The following is an 8225-nucleotide window of genomic DNA, read 5'->3' on the forward strand; positions in this document are numbered from 1 at the left end:
TTTTGATATAACGTCAGGCACCTAATCGCCAGCACACAAAGTCAGACGCCTAGACCGACTTCCATTTTTGTGGAAGCCGCGGTGGCTGAGCGGTCTAGGCGTCTGACTTTGTGTGCTGGCGATTAGGTGCCTGACCCTGAGGGTGTGGGTTCGAATCCCGGATGGGACTCAACCCCAAAAGTACTAGAATCTGTACTTTACTAAGAAAGTGTAACCCCAAATATAACATACGCTACATTTGACCACTTTCTAAAATGGCATTGCGTATTTCATAGCCTTTTTGATATCGCTTCAGAGTTGCCTCCCTTGGCAATGTTGTTTGTTTACGACTTTCGTCATGCCGTGGAGTTTTCCACCGATTTCGATAACATTCTGAGTGGATAATGAGGAAGCCTAGCTTTGCTAGAATGCTGAGAACTGTGTTAGAGCTATATAAAGGCTGGTTTTATACAGACAAACTTTATGGATAAACAACTTCTTTATTCGGTAGATGCGGCGTTTCGATACAGATTCTTGTATAATTAAGGTAGATAACAGGGGACTATATATACAGTAAATAATTAACTAAAACAACAAAGACGTGAATTGGGATGTACAGTAGCAATGTGATGACAAGGTAGAAGCCAGTGACTAGAGATACAAGTAGAAGCCAATGGGGTTTACGGGTGTTTGTACAAGTAATACAACCAGTTAAGGTTGGTTGATGAGTTCATCGTACGCAGAGGGGGATGAAGTAACCTTGGTCTCTATTGATCAGGGGTCGGTGTCGTTTGATGTGGATGGCTTCAGTTAATTTTCGTTTGGTGAAGTCAGATTGGTTGGCTGCCAGTATTGTGTACTCCGTCCAGTTGATTTGATGATTGGGGTTGTTCTGTATATGTTCAGAGATAGCTGATTTCTTGGCCTACTTGTTTATAGACACCTGGTGTTCTTTAACTCTGGTGTTGATTGGTCTTGATGTTTCACCAATATATGATTGTCCACAGTTGCAGTCTATTTTGTAAATCACACCGGGTTTAATTTATCGTTATTGGTGTGAAGGCTGGTTGTTGTTTCGTGCCACACGGATTCATCACATGATTGGAGTTATACACATCTGCCTGCCGTCATCAAACTGATATACATCTGCCTACCGTCGTCAAGTCTGTCAACATTTCAAGACCGTGCTTATCTGTTCAACTACTGTCATTGTAAACAGCCTTTAATCAGTATATCTGTTCTCACCGTTAATGTCAAAACTCTGGTGAGGTAATATTTTAGATTTGTGACCCAAAATTTTAGATTTGTGACTCAATTGCTTTGTACTAGAAATCTCTTTTGCCAATCACTGTAGCATGGTCATTGTTTGTTCAATATATTATTGCATATTTTAGATTTGTCTGTGTTCTATTTTGCTGGTTCAAAGTGGACTTTGAAATTATTAACCGTAACACCTGATACCAGGGACATTGCCTTTAGTTAATGACATTAAAGAGAAAGTTACAAGGTGTGCTTGCAGTTAATCAGATAAATCTGTCACTATACTTTTGCCTGATCAACAATATAACCACAAAATAATACGAGATATTGAATCCCAAACATAAATGTTCTGGTCAGTGATTAAAGAAATTGAAGAATACGTATACATGGTTTTATTTTTAAAAAATAGAATTCGATTTAAAACTTTTAAAAATAAAAATAATAACAATAATAATATACAACTGCGGAAGGGTATCTTAGACACCTGACCTTTGAAAAGCAATACATTTTGACACATATTTACATCATTCTACAAAAATGTGGTTACAAATTCACATCTATACCCTTTAATTGTATTAATTGATCAACCGCCGCCATATAGCTGGAATATTGCTGACTGCGGCCTTAAACAAAAAACAAACCAAAACGTAATTTGCCAAGGTTATTTTTAAATGAATGTGTCAATAAAAATGTTACATATCACAAACTCGTTCAGACAAGAGTCATGGTTAAAGAGACAAAATGTAATTTATCGACAGCGATTTTAATTCATTATGTCATCAAATACAAACCCTGTATATTCATTTTACCTCTGAGTATATCTGAATCAGACCTAAATATTTGTAGAAAGATTTGACTATCATGTTTAATAGATTCCCCACATGGGTACAATGTGTGAAGCCTATTCTGGTTCCCCTCCGTGATATTGCTGAAATATTGCTAAAAGCGGCGTAAAACTAAACTCACTCACTCAGTATGTAAATATTACAGTGTAGCATGTCTCTAGGGTTTAAGGGAATGTATTTTCGTAACATTTCTTTTCAACTTAAAGTGTTTTACTATCACATGTAAACGTGTGAGTATTATCATTGTTATCATTATGAAGTGAGAATGCCGGGAAGAAAGGAAAGTACACGTATCAACATAAAAAAATTCTCCCAGTAATAACCATGTCAAAGTGTGTTCTCTAAAACCAGCTCTACGTTATGAGAGAAACATATTTTGCCTGGGCACAAAGCTGTCCAAAGAAATGTTGTTGAGGTAGTCAGGTCCTCCAAGCGAGTCGTAGCAATGCCGTTATTAAGTCGTTACAGAGCCATGCTATTGTACGGTTTTGAATTCATATACAATGTATAGATTTTTTACGACGTAGGGTTGTTTATTTGAATATAACTTTATACATCACAGATCACTCGTTGCAGGGGTTCTTGTTATATGCCAGAGCAATTTTATTTTGTTAATAAAACGTTTCTGGAGAGCACTTTATTTTTTTGTCGACTGTATATTACTTTAACGCAATATATTCATCCATCCAAGCATGTACAATCCGTTATATTCTGCAATGATTTACGCTAGTCTACGTTATCGTCTAAGACGATTTAACCCAATAGCAGAATTTCCATCCACTCGACACACTACATGTCTCGAACATCGGATTATTCGATACATAGTAAAACTCTACGAGATAACGTTGAAATGAACCTTACTGACACTACTTTCTCCTTTCTGAACTAAACTTGATTCAAGATCCTATATCTAGTCGGATTTCTACGGGATAGTAGCCACTCTCCCGCCCGAAGTACTAAGAAATGTTGACTTTGTGTTTTCATGAAACATCCAGCATTACAAATACAATACGTTTACGTACGTCACAATTCCGTTAACTGGTGGTTTGCAAAACGCAACCATTCGAAACTTACACAGCAATGGTTACAGACGGCACAGTTTTGAAGTGGAAAAATGTATATCACTCGCATGCTGTCACATCATGTGCATTGAAAATGACACTTATGCAATACGTTTATCCACTTGTTGACAACGAATGCGTTTAAGCAACACGGTGCAGGCATGGAATGAGAGAAATTAGTTTTACTCCGCCTTTAGCACTATTCCAGCAATGTCACCAGATATATCACCGAGGGACACCAGAAATGGGCTTCACGCATCATACCCTTGAGGGGAAACGAACCCGGGTCTTCGGCGTGACGAGCGAACGCTTTAACCACTAGGCTACCCCACCGCCCCATACAGGCATGGACTCTTGTTCAGTGAATCATGACTTCTTCTCCAAGGCCAAGATGGACCGAAATCAAAATATAATTTTGCACCTAACTGCGTCTGACAGTGGACAGATTTGATGGCGGAAGTGCGATGGTGTGAAGAACCGGGCCCCGTGACACAAAGCGATCGTAGCGCCATACTTTAACATAGACTTACGACTGTCGTAACTCCCATACTTTAACATAGACTTACGACTGTCGTAACTCCCATACTTTAACATAGACTTACGGCTGTCGTAACTCCCATACTTTAACATAGACTTACGACTGTCGTAACTCCCATACTTTAACATAGACTTACGACTGTCGTACCCCTACGATCGCTTTGAGGAACGAGAGTAATTTTAAGAATGACATTATATGACAAAGAGATTATAAACCGAGTGTGTTTCCGTATCATTGATATCATATATTAGAAACAAAACTTGTATTATGTGAACATTTCTGTGTCCTCTGACTGGACAATCGATCTTGCCAGAATATGTAACTATCACCATGCTAAATTGCATGAATTACATTACATGAAATATGTTTTGTACACACCAACATTTTTCAAAGTTAGCTTATGCTTTCATTATTTTTGATGAGCGTATATACAATTGTAATGTAAATCTATTTTTCATCTAAAGTACCATCGGATAATCGTCTTTGGAAATAATCTGAGAATCACTCAAACTGTAAAAACTGTATCATCCTAACGTCATAAATGTTTGAAACTGTGAAGGTACAATTCTGCAGTTTGGTATAATTAATTTATTTGTTCTTTCATTTTAGCAGTGGTGGTCTGAAAGTAAATAATAATTATAGGGAAAAAGCTAAATCACAATTAATGACCAACATGCTTCCAAATAATTACATAAATTAACAGTATGTAAGTAATCACATTTGAAGGAATCATGATCGTATACATATCCATATCCAATATACACCATATCCAATTTGGATCACAATACAAAGTCAGAGTAATTATACGTAGATGGAAGCATCGTCCTCCTAGATATGAGTAATATCATCTGCGTAGATGATATAACATTATTAACATGTGGCACTATTAGGCTTCTAATATGAACGCTAATTGTGTGCGTGTGCGTGTGCGTGTGCGTGCGTTATTTCCGTTTACTCGCCTTTAGTTGAAGACAAGTACAGTCGTACATTCTAACACCATCTGAGAAATGTAAGTACAGTCAAACACTGATCTTTCAAACTTTGCTTATCCGACTTCGTTAGACGGTGCTCATTATGTCAACCACTGGTTTGTCAGGTCCAGATTCAATTACGTACAGGCCGCCGCACTATGTATGGAATCAACATAAATACACCCAGAGACTATGCAGTAAAGTGGATTAAGTACATATCTAAATGTTATTGCGGTCTATTGATCACCCCAGACAAACACGCAGGAGATATGTACCTTCTCCTGACGGCAAATCAAACATATAACCCTACACAGTTCATAAGAAGGAAGTGTACCTCAAACTAGTGTACATAACCTATTTGAATTGTGACCATCGAGATTCAAAACGTGACGCTTGCAATACAGACCCGTTCTTTTCTTTGCACAATCGTGCTTGCGTTCTGATATGACTTCATTCTTTTGTCAAGACCTCCGACAACTTCCTTGTAGGCGCCACCTTTCTCATGTTCGTGTAGAATGTGCCACCCAAAATATATTGCATTTTAAAAAAATGTTTTACAGGATGTTTGAAGATGAAATGAAAATAGGCGTGTGAAGATATGTTTTGTTGGCATTAAAAAATGTTTATAACATTACAAACTTGACTCATTAAAAATCGTGTCCGATACAGTACAGTATTTACAGCGATATGGTTAATAATAGTGATATGTTTTTATGGGTGGTTTCCTCTTTTGATCTGTGTAAGATATGTCTGAGGTGCAGAATTGACTTGTCGGTGATAAACACGTGCGTATGATAACAACAGATCGGAGATTTGATGAAAGTTCAGTAAATTTTTATTACATTTTGAAGAGTTCACTATACCCACTATGCTTAATGCTGTTATAATACGTTCCTAATATGCGATGCGTACTCAGTCGAACCCCATTCGAATAATGCCATACAGTATAGCTACTACAGTATGTAAAGAGTGAGTGAGTGAGTTAAAATTTAACGTCACCTCGGCAATATTTCAGCCATATGGTGACGAGCAAAATGTAAAGAACATATGTGAGTGTATGTATGTGTGTCTCTGTGTGTGTATATATACATACACGCATATGTTCTTTACATATTGTAGTAGCTATACTGTACTGTATGGCATACAAATCCACCCATCCCTCCTATTTCTCAGGACGACATTCCAAGGCAAAAGGGTATGTGTTACAGTCTTGTGATTCATTTTAATGCATCGAGGTCTTGTGTCAAAAACGGAAAATTTACAATTTAGAGATACCCCCTTTTCAGAAGATTTGCTTGCCTTACAATTAGTGCAGGGGCTTGTGTAATTCCGTGGGAATTATATACTAATATAATCACTATTGTGAATGGATTTAGAAAAGAAACATGCTTAATTTTTTTCTGTTTGCTCTAAGTGTCATTGAGGAGTGATTGAATATGAGTTCCCAAAATTGCTTGCGACATCATTTCGAGACAAACATATTTTCATAAACCTATCACAACATATATAGTCATGGAGCATATCAAAAGGTAGCTTATGATGCACGATATAGAAATAACCATATAATATGCTTCTAATTTCAATTTGGTGACATAAAAGATGACATAATCATATAAATTAATCAAATATTGTCTTTCCTTCATTGGACACCAACATTGTAAGTATCGGCCTATATTAGTGGAAATCATTTATTCAATTAATGTATTCTCCAATTTCATAATATATACTACCATGACACACTTACGTAGTAATAATAGTACCCAGGTAAGGTTAGTGTGACTGTCAAATAGTAGTCACAGACACCAGTTTGTCACCAGGCGTCTTTCTCAGTATCTCGTATGAGCACCACGAGCTGCAATCACTGCACGGCATCTCCTTGGACAAGAACGGATAAGACGCCGGATTCTTTCCTGGGGAATGGCTCTCCACTCCTCCTGCAGTGCAACGCCGAGCTGTTGCAGCGTCTGTGGCGGCGGCTGACGTTGACGTACGCGTCGACCCAGAGTATACCACAGGTGTTCAATAGGGTTGAGGTCTGGTGATTTAGAGGGCTATGGCAAGACATTGACGTTGGAATTCTGCTTCAACGATCACCAAGTCTGATTTCTGGTTGTATGAGATGGATCCCCAAACCATAACGCTTTCTCCGCCAAATCTGTCCCCCTGTCGGACGCAGATGGGCGCAAAACGTTCATGACGTCTCCTATACACACGTTTTCTTCCGTCGTGATGTTGCAAAAGAAAACGGGATTCATCAGAAAACCAGATGCGCCTCCAGTTTTGTAAAGTCCATATCCTTACGTTGTTGCACCACCTGAGTCGTCGGCGGAGATGTAGGGGGCGTAGTACAGGTCCAACAACTGGTCTACAGGCACGTAAACCCGCTTCTTTCAGACGGTTCCTAATCGTTTGAGCTGACACTCTCCTCAAACCTGGTATTTGTGTGGCAGTCACGGTTGGTAGGGCATGCCGATTACGCAGGTGATGGACCCGGATGTACCGATCTTGAAGGGGGGTCGTGATTCTTGGCCTTCCACTTCTCGGGCGATCGTTGGTCAAATTGAAGTTGTTGTAGCGGCTCCAAAAGGGTCATTTCATGCGTTGTGACGGAATAAGCAATAAAATACACTTATGCGTACAAATGCAGTTGTTTGGATGGGTAATTAAAATGACATAAAAAGTCAAATCTGCAGTCAGTATAAACTGAATGTATTAATACAGGAGTGACAAATTATATCATTGTAAACAGACAACTACATATTAGAAGTGGGGTTTGCAAGTGCAATATTTAATGTGTGCTGGTATATTTATTTTAACTTTCACAAGTAACTTGAATTGTCAATCAATCCGTCATTAACCTGCAAGAACAGAACATGCTGTTGAAATACAAGCTTCGAAATTATTTGACATACAAACACAAGAATGAAATCTACGCATATTTTTCTTAAGTTTGAAACTAGAAGGGCCCTCGTTAGAGAACATGCCTCCGCCTTGCACAGCAATCTCCTTTCACTATCACATTTCAAAAGTACTACTGTGCACTTGTACTTTAATGTCCTTTCACCAAACCGTACGTAGATAGCCCTTGTGTCATACCTAACATAACCACCAAGATTCATCCAAATCCATCCATAACTTTTTGAGATGTTATTCATATTCCCCATTTACTTAATATTCTGATTATTTTCAAAGTACCTCTGTGTACATGTACTTTAACATACACTCTTCCAAAAAAGAAACGCAAAATAAAATTTGAAATTAATGATCGAAAGTTTGTACGCATATGTCAAATTAAGCATGTTTTGAGGGTTGAATATTGTGAGCGTGAGCGACTGCAACCATAAACGATTTTGAATGGTTTTATCGATCATGATTGTCATGATGAGCTTGCCTGTTGTGGAACACACCCAAAAGCCGCAATTATTGCTTTTCACGCGCAAAGCATGAGTACAACCTATGACTAATAAAAGACTCAAATGCAGCTCGCAAATTCATCCAAGACCCTTGCAAATACTGGATCAGAAAATGGAACGTCTCAACGGTGCCAACGGAAATATTGCCATTGTACAAA

The sequence above is a fragment of the Haliotis rubra genome, unplaced genomic scaffold (genome assembly GCF_003918875.1).
Source record: "Haliotis rubra isolate DU_JTF1 unplaced genomic scaffold, ASM391887v1 Scf113, whole genome shotgun sequence".
NCBI lineage: Eukaryota > Metazoa > Mollusca > Gastropoda > Lepetellida > Haliotidae > Haliotis > Haliotis rubra.